At 39.9% G+C, this 17589-nt stretch overlaps 1 protein-coding gene across 3 annotated transcripts in view; it reads right to left on the bottom strand.

Moving 5' to 3' along the window:
• Positions 1-13987, bottom strand: part of LOC103481466 (zinc finger MIZ domain-containing protein 1) — a 124021-nt gene extending 110034 nt beyond the window's left edge. For 2 of the 3 annotated variants that reach the window (XM_008436924.2, XM_008436923.2), the window contains exon 1: positions 13744-13987. The gene's annotated coding sequence lies outside the window, so the exon portion shown is untranslated. The remainder of the gene's footprint in view (positions 1-13743) is intronic. The other variant, XM_008436925.2, reaches the window with a different exon arrangement.
• Positions 13988-17589: the final 3602 nt, after the last annotated feature.

Raw genomic sequence — 17589 nt, 5'->3', positions numbered from 1 at the left:
AAGAAAAGTTCAACAATCACAGGAAACATAACATGTCTCACATTTGTCTAAAAATGGGTTTTTGTGTATTATTTCACAGACGTAAAGTCCCCCCAAGCTGCCCAACTTGCCGTTTTTCATCCCATCTGAATGAAACAAAACATAATGTAAACGCCTCGTAAAATACTTGTAGCATCAATTAGCCTGAAGTCTAATTTCATCTTTTATATCACCATAAAGACACGCAGAGAAGACAATTTACTCGTGAAAGACTATTGGCCGGATTGTCTCTGTTGAGACGTTCTAAGCTCGAGTCAGTCACCAACAGGATGGTCTCTATTTTCGTTTTAATTATTCTGTTCTCCAAATTCTTTTAAGTTTTAAAAACTAAAAGAAAAAGTGGAAACACAGAGTGTTGTTGCAGTAACCGTACGTAAGGAAGAAAAGTTCAACAATCACAGGAAACATAATTCATACATTCATGGTAAAATACCTGAATATAAGGAATTCTTAGCTAGAGAAAACACAATGTTATCAAGATAATGTCAGAGTTAACCTGTTACTTCTACAGTATATTTACTAGTCATGCAATAATAAGAAAAACAACAGATTATCTTAAACAGTATGGCCTCTCTTGTGTTCTGTAAAGTTTTCTGCAGTGCAGCCAAAAATAACAAAATTATCCTCCAGATTTCAGAAAGTCGTCCTTGAGAAAAGCTGCAGATTCGACTCCACATGCAGGGTGTAAAGTTATCCCCTTCATAGCTTTAAGGCCAGTCATCAGCCAGATTGTAGTAGTTACTTGATGTTTTTCTAGCTCTGTCAGCAGAAAGTAGCCCTCAGAGAAAACAAAGTAAACACATTACCGCAAAGGGAAATGAGTTAATTGCCTCTTTTAAGTGGATGGGCAACTTTTGAGGGCAAAAACCAGTATAGCCAACTTCTTCATACTGTGTGTTCAAATGTTCTGACCGTATAAACCTGACAATTTTGTTCCCAAATCCTCCTAAAAGAGAAGGAGATGCTCATCTGTTACTTTTGTTTTTGATGTAGATGTCTAAAGGAAAACATCCGTCAAAAGTGTTGAAAGTTTTTTGTTAACCAGCGTTTTAAATGTTGCAGCTAAAGTCTGTTTAAGCACACAGACTGCGTGCTCGGCCTTCTAACCATTACGAAAGGACTAGATTGCGAATGTTTTTGTGAAAAGATTAGGAAGTCACCGATACTTTTTTAGGGGGGTTAAGATTAGAAACAATTCAAAGCTTCAGGTCAACATTACAAGGAACCAACTGAATCACAGAGGTACTTCAAGCTTTGAAATGCATTTTTGAAAATAGTTAAACACCTAACAGTGTTTGAAGATGATTCTCTGATTAATCTCTGGTATGCGGATGTTTTGAGTCCTGGTTTTCTTGTTATCACTCATTCTTACTTTGAGCTGAGAACGAAATAAAAGTAAACAAAAAGAGATTACTGGTTTGTGGGGGAGAGGGGAACAAAAAACAAAAAAGCAGTAGTTAATGACTCAAATAAAAGAAAACCATGCAGTGGATGGAATTTGAGATGCACTTTTCTTCTGGGTAAAATGGACATTGATGAACAGAGAGATAATCTGGCAGTGAGGCGAGGAAACAGAAACATTTCAGCTGTTTTGAGAGTTGATGAGTGGCATGAGAATCAGGTGTGGCTAATTAGGGGAGTATCGGGTGGAAACTGAAGGAAGGCGATAAACTAATAAAACATAATGAACACAGTTGGAGATGAGCCATAGCAAAATATGATATACAAACCAATGAAACAGAAGAAAGAGCTAAGACACTCCATATGCTACCCTGGGAGGTGAGCCACATCGTACATATCAAAAACCACCACTACTGAACACAAAACACCTTCTTCACATACATAGTACAGAGAACAATTTTGAAAAGGCTTCTTATGAGCACCAAAGTCGTAGAACACCCAAGAAAAAAAACAAAACTGAACCAGATAAGATGAGTATTTAATAATGTGATGGCGATGTAGCATATCGACATTTGTCTTTACCTCTGTTTGCCCCATACGTTATCAATAGCAAGGTGTGAAGAGGGAGTTACAGTAACCACTTCCGCCATCATTCATGGTAACGTAAAACACATATTAAACCAGGAACACACTGCGCACATGCATGGTGACACGAAGGATGCTGTGCCCTCGGGTGAGCCATCTCTCTCCCTCCTTCCCTCCCTGCCCATGCCAACACCACAGCGTCTGTGACTCAAACATGCCCTCCTTTTAGAGCAGATGGTCAAAAATAGCGTCTACCGTCAACAATTTCTAAGCCGTGGGACCCGTCGGGCCGCGCACACACACACACACACACACACACCGTTCGCCTGCGAGATATATGTGTGTCAAGCAACGCTAATCTGGTCAGTCGCAGCATTTCTCTGTTTGATGCCGACAAAGCGAGAACACCCTGTTGTTCGAAACAAGCTTATGCAATCTGCAACTATAAATAGTTGTGTGAAGCCAGTCTGCATATGCGCCTCACTGTCTGTTTACACCAGGCTGCGCCGGCCAATTAATTAGCATTCATCATCAGAAGAAGTTGCAGTTATTATATCTGTGATTACCATGATTGTGGAAAATAGAGTCTTTTGTCTCCTCAGCAGGGATTCTGTTTACTTTCTGAAGCCGCTGAAGAGGACACACACAAAAATTTAAAAATAAAAATAGGGACACATGGAAACACACAACATGTTTATAGAAGAGTTATTTAAAGTCAACCTTGTGACAATGGCATGCATGGCTATAGGTCACATTTTTTGGAAGCAACATTATAAGTTGTATAAGGTGCACAGAGTGACGCCTCACAAAATGAATTAATTCCATGTGTTAGAACTGATAGCGACGGGATGAACAGGTTTTCAAAGGATTTGACGTGAACGCAAACCGCATCAGCTGAAAATGTAACAAATGTTGCAATTTTGGTCCCCAATTGAACCGAGTCTGTCGGACTTTCAGGTGTGAAGCACCCTTAATAAATCCTCAGAGTAGCTGAAGCAGTAGTGCCAGTTTTTTTGTACTTGAAGATAAGAGTTACCTTAATTTTTCCACGTCCTAAACTGATGCAGGCACGAGATAGCACTTCACAAGACAGGCTCCGCTTTCACAGCACATGTGAGGGAGTTTTAGTATCAAAAGATCTCACTGCACACCAGCTATAGAAAAAGGCTCAACTTCCCATCACTCCTTTACATTAGGTTAGAACCCAGGAAAATCTGAGATTGCAAAAATAGACATGTAAATCAGTTCTGATTAAAAAAAAAAATTACAAAAATTCAATAGAGGAAACATGAACACGTGACGTCAGATCAGTGTCCCAGATCAGCTTTATTTGTATATTTCAAGGAGGGAAAAAAAAAAAAAGAAAAGAAGCAAAACAGAAGTTGAATAATTGCACAGATATTTAAGGGTAATGTATTCAGTGATTTCAGTGCTGACAGATTGTCTTTCTTTCAGTGCCCACAGCTGTCATGTTCATGCACCGGCCTCGGCTCGCGGTGCGCGCCCTGCACCTGGCTAACCAACCGCACACAGACACTGTGTTAGCATGAGGGTACGGTGTAAGCTGACACGCAGATTGTGGGTGGAGTGTCACTGCTGTCTACACATTATCATCAGTAAAAAGGGGTTTTCCCCCCCACCCCTTTTTCTTCATGTGGCAGGGAAAGCAGTACAATATGGTCAAGAAGGAGAGTAAATCTGGTCAAACACTAAATCCCACTAAACAATTGAAGAATTGACCGGCAGTTACAATGCTCCTAAGAGGAGAGAATTTCACTGGTTTTCCGTTTAAAAAAAAAAAAAAAAAACATTAAATATTTGGCTTTGACGTTGTAGGTTAAGACTAAACAGCACTGTGAAGAAAACGCATATAAACGTAACCTTTAGTATTTTACTATTATCTCACTCCTCAGAACATTTTTTTTTTTATTTAAATACTCTGAAGCTGATCACAGTCCTAAGCAACTCTTCATTAGTAATCCACGACTTCCTGTTTCCCCCAGGGTACAAATATGATAAGTCAGGATAAACTAACTAAAAACTAACCACTTCCCAAATTTACCCAAATCTACAAATCGACAATTAAACTGTTCAACATGCTGACCTACTTCCCTGTCTCTAATCAAGAAATGCATCCTCACAACATGATGCTGCCACCACAATGTTTCATTGTTGGTAATGATGTGCTCAGGCTGATGTGCAGGGTTGGTTTTCCCACACGTAACATTTCACATAAAGTTAAATTTTGGTATCATGTGACCAGAGCAGCTGCTTCCTACATGAGGCAAACTTTAAAACGGACTCATGTCTTTTTCTCAAGAACAAATTTTTTTCTTGTTGCTCTTCCATAAAAGTCAGCAAACAGCAGCAAGACGTTGCATCTTGGGGTCACCAACTCTCCATAGTAACTTATTTGAAGGCCTTTAACACCTTTTTATCAAAACTGGGAAACTCCTGCAAAAAATAAAAAAACAGAAAATGCTAAAAACTGTCAGTTATGTGCCTGTAATGTCAGAGTGTATCTATGAAGCTGTAATTTCATGGTAGCTTAAAATAAAAACAACCATCATAAATGATAGAGGAAGAAGACTGATGCCCGCAGCTGAAAAACGGTTCTACTTGTTATGCTTCAAAATCTCCCTTGATCCCGTGTGGCCGATCAATAACACTGATACAATCTCACTCAGACATGCTTGTCAGGATAAAGGCTCAGCCTGTTTACACTCCAGTCATCTAGAATACGAGTGTTTGCATTAATGTAGCACATCTGACAGATATCCGGTGTCTGGTTGAAGAATGAGCTCGATTTCCATTCATGCTTGACGCTTGACACATTATGACCACAATGATTACTCCAAGGCTCTCAACTTTCAGCTTGTATCTTAGTTAGGGTCAGTCTGAGTCTATTTCTGGCTGCTTTTTTTCTTTTTTTAAGCAGCCAGTTTAATTTAAACAGCACAGATTCAAAAATTGTAAAATTTTCAAAGACTTTTGCAATAAGTAGGCAAAGGAAGCATATTAATTGTTATTATTGCTTTTATGACTTTTTTAAACAAAGCACCCTGTTATGCTTTTTAGCTCATCATTCCATAGCTGCTTATTGGACGAACCATGATTTAGAAGTGTCTCCTCTAACACAGCTCATTTGATGGGTTCAGTTACATCCTGAGCATATCTTTGAGTTCTGGAGAGGAACGTACTTCAAGAAGGCCTTTTGGAAACCTCCGATCTGTTCTTCAGGTAACATAAGAGATGCAACAAGATATCTGAAAGGTGGAAATTCAAAAATTGTAATTTTTTTTTATCACTAACTTGGAGTATTTCTAAGCACTTGCAGGTGGAGCAGACAGTGACACACTGAGGAAGTTAATACAGCAAGTGGAACACTGAATGTCAGCTATTTTCAGTGTTGGTAAGGTTTAGAAGGGAACCCCTACTTACTATGAGGATGATTTGCTATTAATATAGACTGCTTCGTAAAGAGAGTGACAGACTTTAAGTTGATAATAAGAAGGCTGAACACGTTACAACCAATTTACAGTTGTTGTTTTTTTTAATCATTTCTTGCATTTTGACTTGTCATGAAACACGTTATATGTGGAAATGCTGGCTGCCTTTTGGAAACCTCTGACCGAAAGTACCAAATTAAAATATCAACATTATGAACATGGTAGCAAAAATTCTGCTACTGATGTTACCTGTGCAAGTAGAGCCAATTACTAATATGACACACAAAAGACAACTTTAAAATGCCAGCTCCACAAAGACTTTGTGTATGATTTAATAAAAAATAGTACTTTCCAAAAACTCCTGCCTTGCACACAATATGTGATGACAAAACCAACGGGAGACTTGACACAATATTTGTCAAAGTTAATCACAGCGACAGAGAAATCAGAATTGGCTGCAGTCAGCACTGGATGTTTAAATCTTAGAAATTTGATACAATATCATCTCTCATGCATCAGCAGATGTTTGGCAAATAGAGCAAGCTACTGGGATTTTTATCAATCTGTGCGTTACATCTCGACGGCAAACTTTGAAGGATCTGACAGTTTACATTTGGAAATGGGGAGCAGAGGATGGTTGGGGGAAGGGTCCTTGGGAAAAAGATTACCCTCAGACCTTTTCTTTGAGAGCAGCACAGAATGGGTGAAAGAGGCTCCCTGTGTGTTAGTAAATCCCAGTTAATTTTCTCTGTCAGAAAACAATGAGATATGGACTCCCGCAGGCTCTGTTGAATGTAACTCTAACACTTATTCAGAATCACCATCATTACTCAGAGGTGCGGATCCTTCTCCACTAAAAAGTTAACGAAAACCTCCAGAAGACCCGCAACACGCCGTGAATCATCGGCCGAAACCTCCGGGAGCCTTTTTGTTGGAGCCATTTTCCAATGGCAGGATTAAATCTCGCAAGATTTAAAATTCTGAGATTAGCAGCTGGTTTCGCAGTCTGTGCTGCAATTTCGGGGATGAATATGCAACACTATCACATGCTGCCAAATCTGACAACCCTTCACGGTTGGACCTTGTTTAATTTATAAAAGATGGGACTGCGGAGATGCCGGATGTTATTTATGATTCAGAGCCTTTCATTTGCACTTAACAGTGCAGCGATGCTCTTGTGTCATCATCTGTGTATGTTTTTCACAGCATGTCACATTCAACATGCATGAGCCCGCGACTGCTGGGGGGCCTTGAAAGCTCCAATTAAATCCACTGTGGATTATGGCTCAAAGATTGGATCCACTTCTTTATTTTTCCCCCCACAATGTTGCACTCCAAATCTAACGCCAATTTAAACCCTAAAATGCTGCTAACAAGAAAAGAAAAAAAAACATGTAAACAGAACATAAGCCATTTTTAACTGCATCTTAACGTAGATATGAAGTTGATAAAACAAAGCTTTCTCTCATCCGCTTTCAAAAAGAAAACACCGCATCACAGCTTCAGCTTGTTTTGTGCAATCGTGTGTCTAAGTCCTGAAAAAGCCGAACCACTAACAAACAAAACCACGAAAAGCAACAGCCTCCCATTAGTCGACAACACATAGGCTTAACAGATTGTGAATTGAATTTGTTTTCAAACTGTCTAACTGGAAGAGACCAATGTGTGTATACAGATAATTAAAACCTCTTTAGAGGCTAATAGAAGTGTTTTTTAAGGTTCACGCTTGGGAACAAATCTTTTTTTTTTTTTTTTTTTCCAGTCATATAAATGACAAATTTATTCTGAGTGACGCAACATTGAGAAGAGCTAATAGTCTCTCAAAAGTCTACATTTGACCTTTATCAAAGTTCTCCGGCCAGGTTAAAACCAAAACTGAACGTATGAGTTCTGGTCATTAATTGGTAATATTGCAGTTATTGTACTAACTAGATGGAAGTGATCTGGAGAAGGTTATGCTTTATCTTTATATCAAACGTAATTATAATTTATCTATCTATACTGATAATGTTCTAAAAAAAAATCTCAGGTTTTATTATTTAAAAAAATAATACTGTCTTTGCTTAAGTGTGAGCATATTTAAACTAACATAATTGGAATTGGGTAGAATTCAAAATGACACACTGCCAAATGGGATAATTGTTTCTTAAAAACACTCCAACTGCATCAGACTGCAGTGAAATTCGAACATAAATTCATCCTCACCTTCATCTTTCTAGCAGAAGCCTGAAGTTGTTGTACCAGCACTGATTGGTGTTAAGAATTATTGATAATTCCTTCCACCTATAAGGCCCCACTTCCAATAAAAACAGCCTCAAACATGATTATGTGTACAATATGTAGGGTGTACATATCCATACAATAAAATTACTTTATGCTTTGTGTATTCTTTGCCCCTAAAAGATTTCAGTTTTGCGTTTCACGCTGTACAGGTTATACTTCAGTTAACGATCTAGATATGATTAATCTTTGTTTTGAAACTCACTTTTATCTCCACTACATCCATCGCAAATAATGTCCAGTCCAAAGAATCTTAAACAAAATAACATTTGTGTTACTTACAAACAAATGACACCAGAAACAGTCTATTTACAGCCATTAATCAGATGTGTGTTACAGAAAACCTGCCGTCCAGCGCAGCTGCAGCTGTAAGAGGACGCAGGTCCATTGTTGGGACTAACAAGGGCCGCAGAGGTCACTTGCATTTTCACAAGGGCTTTGCCAGAGGGGATGGGGAGGCGAGAGGTAACATCGTTCTGTTTGGTATGGATCTACGCTAAAGCTTTTTCTATAAATTCCCAGTCTATTATAAAGGGGGCAGATTAGATTAAGTGAGATTATGCTGAGAGGGGCTTCCTAAAAAGAGCAAAGAAAGAACACATTGGTACTTAGCACGCAAGTCAACAGGGGGATTAGGCCAAAAGTACGAACAGAAATCCGGCACTGACATACGCTCATTTAACCACAGGCTAAGCATGCGAGTGGTCCAAAAAACATTTAGCAGAAGCAGTTTTTAGCAACAAGTATCTACCTGAACATGCGCCGCCAGATTTTGGCAACGACGACGAAAAATAATCTGATTTCCCTGTCAATCCCCTCTGTTCCTCTGTTTTTGTGCGAGTTCAGTTTGTGCAACAACAACTCCGATCACCAATACGACCCAAAATATGCACCGAGTGGTTGCACACTCTAACATGATTAAATGATGTGTGGTCTGGCGTCACTCCCGGCACCTCTCCCATCCCCTTCGCTCAGCTCTGTATCTCCATCCCGCACGCAAGCGAGGGAGCCACATACAGATTCCCTTTTCCTTGAGCCGTGTTTTGAAAATAGACGCTTCGTATTACCAGTCAACACCGAGGCTGACAGGTACAGTCTGACCGTTCTCTTCCACCAACCCCCCCGCCCCAATCTTCACAACAGATATCTGCTCATCCTACATTCCTGCAGCCGCGTGTCATGGAAGTGGAGCGTCGCAAATCATCACTAGCACACACATGAGGAATTCAGAGTTGGCATGTAGAGGAGGAATACGGGGTGTAATGATGAACAGCCAATTCTGAAAGCTGGAAGGAAAATTTAGACTCAGTACTGAAATAGTGCTATGATACCACATTCCAAGATAATCGTCTCTTGATTTCAAACTATAGCTGGTAACATTTTAAAAGATGAAATGATGTGAAACAAAGAAGTGGCTCGTTTGTAGCTCTAATAAACTCACATTTATCTACATGCAAATCAGTGGTCATGCAGGCGACCTTTCTCAGTCAAACCTGAAAGTTAAGATCAACTTGTGGCAAAGTGTTACCCATTCACAAGGGGTCGCAAGCTGGAACTCACCGCAGGACTCTTACACAACGGAGAGTCACACAAGTCTTGCTGCGAAAGAGCAAACCAGACAAAAACAGTCGCAGAGACCGTCAATCGTAGGCACTTTGGTCCAGTTACGGCAACAAAAATGATTTTCACACAATTAAAAGCTGGTTTAATACTGTTTTGAATGCATCTCCGGTTTTCAAAAGAGCATAAGATCTAAAACGATATTAAACTCACGATCGGTAACATCTAAATGCAGCCCGACACAAGAGAAAACCTCAAAGTTTAAGCGTCAGGATGACACAGTGAAACACTTTCCAGTGCCCTTGCCCTTCGCTCTTTGAGAGGGTGATTCATTCCAAGAATTTATTCCGCTAAGTAAAGACAACACAGAGCAGAACCTTGAGCGAAACCTACACAAACCTCCCGCAGCCTCTGACCGCCAAGGATGAGCAGTCAGGTCACCTCTGTTCCTGCTACAGAGCGCCTTCGGAGAATTCTCCTCGTACAGAAAGCAGGTATTCCCGAGTCGGATCAATAACATCATAATATCATGCCGCAAACTCACGCCTGTGTTTACCGGCTACTTATCCAAACGCTGTTTTCAAGAAGGAGGCCTATGCTGCAAACCGTGGGGACAGGTTCTAATTTTTTTGCTCTAAGATCGCAGATTTAACGGCTCTTTTCAGACTGAAACGGACAGAAATGATCCATACACTGTCTCTAGAAGATCTTCACACAAAAGGAGCATCAGAAAGATAATATACCAAGTTTCTGGTTTGCACACAGTAGAGCTCTGGGTTTCCTTGCAGGCTGGCCAGCAGTGCTTGTGGAGGTAATGAGGCCTCTTGTGTGTCCTCTCTGATCTGAGAGCTGAATAATTTCCCATGTGGTGCAGCCATTTCCAGCTTCCGCCTTTACTCTCACCCCGGCAGGTGGGGCGGAGAGCAGAGAAACCTCCATCCTGCCCAGCCAACGTGTTGCTATTGTCAATCAACATTCTCCATCCCATCCAGATGGAAGGAGAATACTTTTTTTTTTTTTTTCCCTTTTGGTTTCTACAATACGTAAAATTCGAACCCAAATTCACAATAAACTTTAATCAGTTTTTTTTTTATTTTAAATTTAATCTGTACTAATCTGTACCTATTGTGTGTTTCTTTTCGCAGTTTTGTTCGTCTCTGCTTATGTGCTGATGCTTTTCACTGGTCAGTGGGAAACTGGGAGTTAATAAATGGTCTACTTCAGCAGCCCCAGACACACGTGCTGGGTTGCAGATCTCCGTTTCAATGTGTCTTTTGTTTGACGGCTGGTGTTTCAACATCCTCGACTTGAATAGAAGAAGGTCAGCCTGGTGGGGTCTGCCCTGTGGTTATTCAGGAGCACAACCTAGGGGCCCCATGGAGGTGGGGGTGACTGGGTAAGAGGCGTTGGGAAAGGGGAAGGGAAAAAAATAAAAACTTCCCCTCTGTCAAGTTTTATGAAACCAGCTGGAAGTTTTAAGTTTCCTCAATCAGCGTTTTATCTCTTCATTGCTATCAAGTGTCTCCAGGTGAACCAGGGACTTCACATCGCAAATAAACAGGGCAATCATTGCCTGACCGAAATCTAAATAACTATCATATTTTGTATTCCTGCAGAGGTTTTACGTGACTTTTTCAAAGCTGTGCTGAACAAACTGGCAACGCTGCAGGGTCAGAAAGTACGTGAGGCTGGCGTTGGCTGTTAACTGCCACACACGTCAAGGGGAAATTCTGCTGACATTGGAACTTTTTTGCTCCTTTTAGGTTTTGTGTAAAAATCTCACACTTACTAAAAAGCTTAGTAAAAGCTTCAATTTCAACTGTTTTTTTACTAGTAAGCTAATGCCAGTTATCAGTTAATAAAAACAGTCACTTTTTTTCCACTGTTGGTTTTATAGCCTTGGTAAAGGCTTAATTATTTTAAAAATATGTAAATTCATGAACTTTACTGCTCATGCATACAGTAATTCCCAAAAAGCTGCATTTAAAAATAAACTGTTTCACTAATTCAATGCAAAAAAAAAAACCCAAATCAATTCACCACACAGATATTAGCCAATGAAAACCCCACATTTTTAGTTAAAAAAAAAAAAAGCTATATTATGGCCTACACATGTCATGGGGTTGACAGCTGTCAAGCACAACACCACCGGCACACTTGGCTAGTTGTTCAGAGAGTGCTGTATCCAAGCATGCAAATGGAAAATTGAGTGGAAAGAAAAAATTTTGGAGAAAAAGGCTCACAAGCAACAGGGATAACCGCAGCCGCGTGAATCAAAGAAAAGCATCGACTCCACAAGGAGGGAAAGTCATAAAAGGTCAATGCTAAAGCAGCTGGCTACCCACATAGTTCAAGTTGTGAAGTTGTGAAGTTTCCACAATCAGTAATGATTTGCTGAGCCATTCAATCCAATGCTGTCACTATGACTGGTGTCTTCTCAAGCTGAAAGTGAGTGCTAGACAGAACATAAAGCCCCAAGAAAAGTTTTAAGAGCATACACTGTAAAATACATGCATGCTTTTCAATATACTGGCATTTCCATATTAATCAGTTTTTTTAATAGTGTATTTTAATGTTCTTATTATCCATTACGCTTTCCTTCCACCTAACTTTCTATCGATATGCTTAGAAAACTTTATCAACAACCAATATCTTTAGCAATGACTTTTTGTTGCTTAAATATAAATGCAAAACCATCAGCAATCTTCTTTATGATTGTTTTGGTCATAACATGACTACAGTAGAACATTAGTGTATTAAAAGCTCTTGTCTTTATTGGTCTGATGTAATATTTACACTTTCTGAGAAAATGAATTTGGGGTTTTCAACCATCTTTAACCAGCATTTACATATCAAACATAATAGAAAACAACAAGAATAACTCTTTAGTAGATCTTAATAAAAGAAGAAAAAAAACAAACTAGCTGCTCCCAAAAGTGGGACTTTTTAGAAACAGGAGTAAAGTGTAGGCTGAACAAAAAAAAACAGACAACCCCTCCCACTCTGCTACTGACAATAGTTAGGAAGTGGAACAGGGAGAAATGTCTATTTTTTGGCTTCCTGGATAGATGTACAATGGATATTAAAAAAAAGTCTACACACCTCTGGGTAAAATAAATATGAATGTAAGAAAAAGTTGCAGCATCCTTGTATCATAAGTTTGCACAGATGCAAACCAACATGTTGTTGAACAACCTTTTGTTCAAATTTCAGCATTTATTCTTCATGAGATTATTCTCACCTGTAGAACTCAACCAAAAACTTGTTGGAAATTCCTGCTGCTCCTTCAGGGTTTCTGTCAGGCTTCTGTCAGCCTCTTTGACCAGTTTTCATTTTGTCCATTTGTCAATAACATAACAAGTTAACTAATGTCACTGTTGTTTCACACTTTCATCTTTTAACCCATCTCCTGACTGATATATTTTTTATATATTCTTGGACTAAATGTCAACAAAATCCTTGTAGAAAAGCTGGACTTTATTCAAGCTAATTGCACCATGTTGTTGATTTAATGGTACTGATAAAGAATGAATCGTGGAATTAAATCAAGTATTAGTTTATTTGCTACATCCTCCCCTCAAATATGTGTTAATCCGTCGACTATTAAAGTCATATTTCACACTCAAAGTTTTTCAAAGACTTATCTTGCTCTCGTTATTAGCGTTATTCATTTGAACAGAGATGTGTAGACTGTTTATTACCTCAGTGTACAAGAGACGGCTCCCCCACTCAATTCCAATTGGCTCCAAATTCACAATTTTTACAACAACAAAAAAAAAAATATATATATATATATATATATATATTTATTAAACTCGTAAAAAGCCAAATTCCTATTATGATCCAGCAGCACAGACAACAGCATCCGCTTTGTATTTACCAGATCACACGTGTTTCTGTTATCAAAGTTCAGAGGCGCTCATTTAAAACATGACATCCACTGAGTGACCTGCACTGCAGTGACCGTGTCCCACTGTTACTCTGCGGCTCACATCCCCGCAGCCATGTGCTTTGTGCACCCCTGGAGCTTAAACGGAACAATAAATGAAGAAATGAATGAAAATACAAATCTGAAACATACAAAGTCCGGCTCCCAGGCGTGCATAGAGAGAGAGCAAAAAGCGTTGCACGCTGCAACAACGTAACCTCTGGAGCGGCGGTTACGGGGATCAACGCGGGCATCTGCTCCTTCACCGAAACGCACAGCCTGCCCTCTCAGCCGAAGGCGGCCGTGGTAGTAAACAGTAACCACGGCTTTTAAGAAAGCAAGCAGCGGCTCATTCTAACAGACTCTCTCCTCGGAGCCAGTTCGAGCGGTCACTCTATTGTTGGAGAAACAATCTGAGCCAAAGTGGAAACACACGCAAACGCGTTAAGAGCCAAAATATAACCCTCCCACCCGCAAAGCATTAAGTTTGCAGCCACTCACCGGGGTGCGATCTGGGGCAGAAAGTCCTCGGTAATAATTCTCGTCTCTTATTATCTGTTTCAGATATCTTCCCTTCCTCACACACACACACTCTCTCTCTCTCTCTCTCCCACTCTCTCTCATACACACACAGCCGCTGAGAACGGGACTGAGTAACTGAATAGACTCGGAGAGAGAGCAGTAAGTTGAAGTGTCAAATTACATCGGCTATTCTATTACCGAAGGGACCCGGAGCTCGGTGGCTGCTGACAAAACGTGTGGCGGATTTCTTGTTTTACCCGCGGATGCCCGTCAGGGGGAAAGGGAGGAACCCGGAGCGGAGCGGACTGCCGCGCACCTGGCTCCTGGATCAGATGGATTTTGCATCATGGGCATATTTGACTAAATAAACAAATAATCACTGATGCTATAAAGGCGCAGCTCGTATATTATAGCTTAATTGTAAAATAATAAGGTACAACTACAGAATAAAAAATCATTTACTGTGCCACAGTGGAGAAACGCAGGTGTAGTGCTGGGTAAATGGAAGCATGTATTAAAATACACATTCATAAAAATATATAAAAACAACAAAAAATACTTTAAACTTTAACAGCTGCTAGAACAAAAGATCTATGATGATGCTTCCTGTGTATTCCTGGGATGCACCAGTCACTGAAGGAACTTTAGTTCTGCAACAGCTTCACATTGTCCAACCATTATGTTTTTGTTTTTGCCGAAGGTCTCCCACCACCTCCACTGACTCGAGGGGGGCATCCCAGGACAGCGCTGGCCATCCTGATGAACCTATCCAATGGATTTCTCCCAGCTCATTAATGGAAAATGGAGTGGAAGAAGAAACTAGTGGTAAAAGGAGCACAAGCAACCAAGAATAACCACAGTCTGAAGAGGATTGTGGAAAAAAAAAAAAAAAACATTTAATAGCTTTATGAACAGCTGAAATCCCTTTTTTCAAAAGCCTTCAAACACAGACGGATTACATGACATGAGCGGCAACTATTGCAAGCCTTGTGATGAGTCACTTGTGAAACAGACGCAAGGACTAAGTGTTGGACGTGAGAATAGTACTGGAAAGTTTAGTGGAAAATATGTTAAATATGCACCTGTTTGAGGAGCTTTTTATTTATTTTGACGACGATGGCTTGTAGTGGAAAAAATCCCAAAAATGTCGTCTCTCTAAAGATAGGAATATTCATAAGAACAAAAAATGCTATTTTCTGGCTTAAATATCTTTTCTGGGTTAGACAGCTGGATGTGTCCAGCTTGCTTCATTTTTCTACCAGTTTTTCCTTCCACTCAGCTTTCAACCAATATGCACAACTATCAAGTGAGTGGTCTTCCCCATGACTGTAATGCAACATTCCTATATAAAAATCACTTTTAGGTGAAATATGTTTATTTAATCTCATTGCACTGTGCCTTTCCGCTCATAAAACAACATTAAACCCCTCGATATTATTCCCACATCATCCCATTGCAATTAAGCCATAAAGCCCTTATGATATTAGTGATTTATGCATGTAGTAATTGTGCTGCGTGCGTTCATCGCCCTTATATAAATTAAAGGGAAAGTAATTAACAGCAATGAACATTTCTTACTGCAAATCCAGCTGCACTCCAGAATCCATGTTTTGCAGGTCACCGCTCTCTGATGAAAAGCTCTGAATAACAAAGACATGTTTGAGAGGAGCAGCAGCAGCAGCAGAAGAGGCATCAGCAGCAGCAGAGGCAAAAGCAGCAGCAGGAACAGGAGCAGGCTGGGCTGAGCTCTGACGTCAAGGAGCAATGACTGGGGCCAAGCAGCATCCTTCCAGGCTCCCTCACACGCGCACACACACACACACACTCGCTCTGAGTGACCTGCTGCTGTCCACAGTGACCTGCTTGTAAGCAGCCATGTCAGAAGTCAGGAACACACCACCCTGCTTGTTGTAGCTGACTCGCCGGAAAGTTTGGATGCGAGCAGAAGCTCCTGTACCAGAAGTCGTCATTGAACGCCCCCTAACTGCCCACCCCCCTCTCTGTCTTTCTGTCTTGTGCGTCCAGCCCAGCTGTCTAAAGTTAGAGCGAGTGATGGGTTGGGACAATAGGGGCCATTTGTCCTGCTAAAAGGTGACAGGAAGCATTGATTTCCAACATGCACCCATGAATTAGCTATGGTGTACTTTTCCTGCTCACTGAGATCCAAAAAAAAAAAAAAAAACAACATTATAATTGATTTGTTGCACATGATTTGCTATCTTGGAGCCTAAAGCTCCCATAAAATTTTATTGAGCTGTTAATTGTAATAAAACTCACTCCAGTTAAATAGATGATGGTTGCAAGGTGAGCCATAAAGAGAAATAAACAGAAATATTACTGGAATCTGTGGGAAACAAATTCAATATTGGGACACAAGACAAAAACCAAGTTGCATCTTGATCAGCGCTGATGTTATTTAACTATGGCATGTTTAGCACACTAATTACATTCAGATTACCCTGATGCACAAAAAGCGAAATCAAAGTAGCAAACAAAAAAAGAGAAGCCTTTCATCCGTTTTCAGTTGCCCAACACAGTTTTGAAATGACAAATCAGTCTGAAAAGTGTGCAAAATGCAAAAGTGAATGCCAACGGATTTCCATCATTTCAAAGTCACTAAACTGAAAGTATGGTGTTTTAAACTCTTTCATGTAATCAACACACAATTCTGTGTTTTTTTTATTAGGTTCTTATGAGGTAGATCAACACAACAGAGTAGATAATTGTGACAGGGAAGGAAAAGGATTCATGGTTTAGAAGCCGGAATGGAAACCTGATAGGTGCAGCAAAAAAAAATGGAGACCGAGGCTCGGACGTTCACAGATGCTCTCCATCCAGTTTCTCTGAGCTGTGAGACTGGATGGCCTGAATGTGAAGACAAGCCAAGACATTTCAGATTTTTATTGGTGCAGAACTTTTGGAAAAAACAAAAACAACACATTATTATCGATGAGGTTCAAACAAGTGAGGTGTCAGAGAGCCTGACGTGCCTAATTCAGATTTAGGAGCCCCATAAATCAAACAATCAGTAAATCTATCTGTCTGTCTGTCTGTCTACCTCTTAGCCTGCTTCATGTTGTCAGAATGGTACTGAGTAACTCATAAAGCTGAACGAAAATATCTTCTGATATGTGCTGTTTATTACAGTAACATGGTCACACTCTAGTACAAGTGTAAAAAATTACTTTAAATCGTTTGTTGTCAAGTGAATTGATGCATAGTTTATACAAATACTTTTAAAAAATAATGGAAACATAATAAAATAGCTTCTTAAATGGCAACATTTTTTAAATATTGAGAGTTGTAGAAATATTAAAACAAAAAAAGCAAATATGCAGATTGAAAAACGAAAGCCATTTAGAATTTGAAGATTTATTGTCAGAGTTGCAATCCATGTGGCCTTTGATATTTAGCACCATAAATAAATACTAAAGTTCAACTTTGTTCACTGAGGTTCAGCTTTACGTGACTTTACTAAATTTGTAATACCTCTCTTATATAGTTATCTCCAAATCCCTGTCCTGGTTTCAACTACATAGATTCAAAACAAATACAGTAATAACTGGTCACCCTGCTGTGCTTTTAAATACAAACAGCACAATACGGTCCGTGAAATCTCTGTGCGATATCTAAACTTCTTTTCATTTACAGTTCCCACCTGGTTTATGAATGAACAGCCGCCGGGCTCCAGGGACGAGACCACATCCTCCGCCGACCAAACCCACCAACCTCTGGCTGTCCTCCAGTTTAAATGTGTTCCCAGTGCACACTCTTTGCCCCGCTGTGGACACTCACGCTGCTCAGTGATATGTGTTATTTTGCAGT

Source organism: Poecilia reticulata, linkage group LG19, assembly GCF_000633615.1.
Source record: "Poecilia reticulata strain Guanapo linkage group LG19, Guppy_female_1.0+MT, whole genome shotgun sequence".
In the NCBI taxonomy this organism is placed as follows: domain Eukaryota; kingdom Metazoa; phylum Chordata; class Actinopteri; order Cyprinodontiformes; family Poeciliidae; genus Poecilia; species Poecilia reticulata.
The sequence above is the reverse complement of the archived record's forward strand: the minus strand, read 5'-3'. Positions and strand labels throughout refer to the sequence as shown.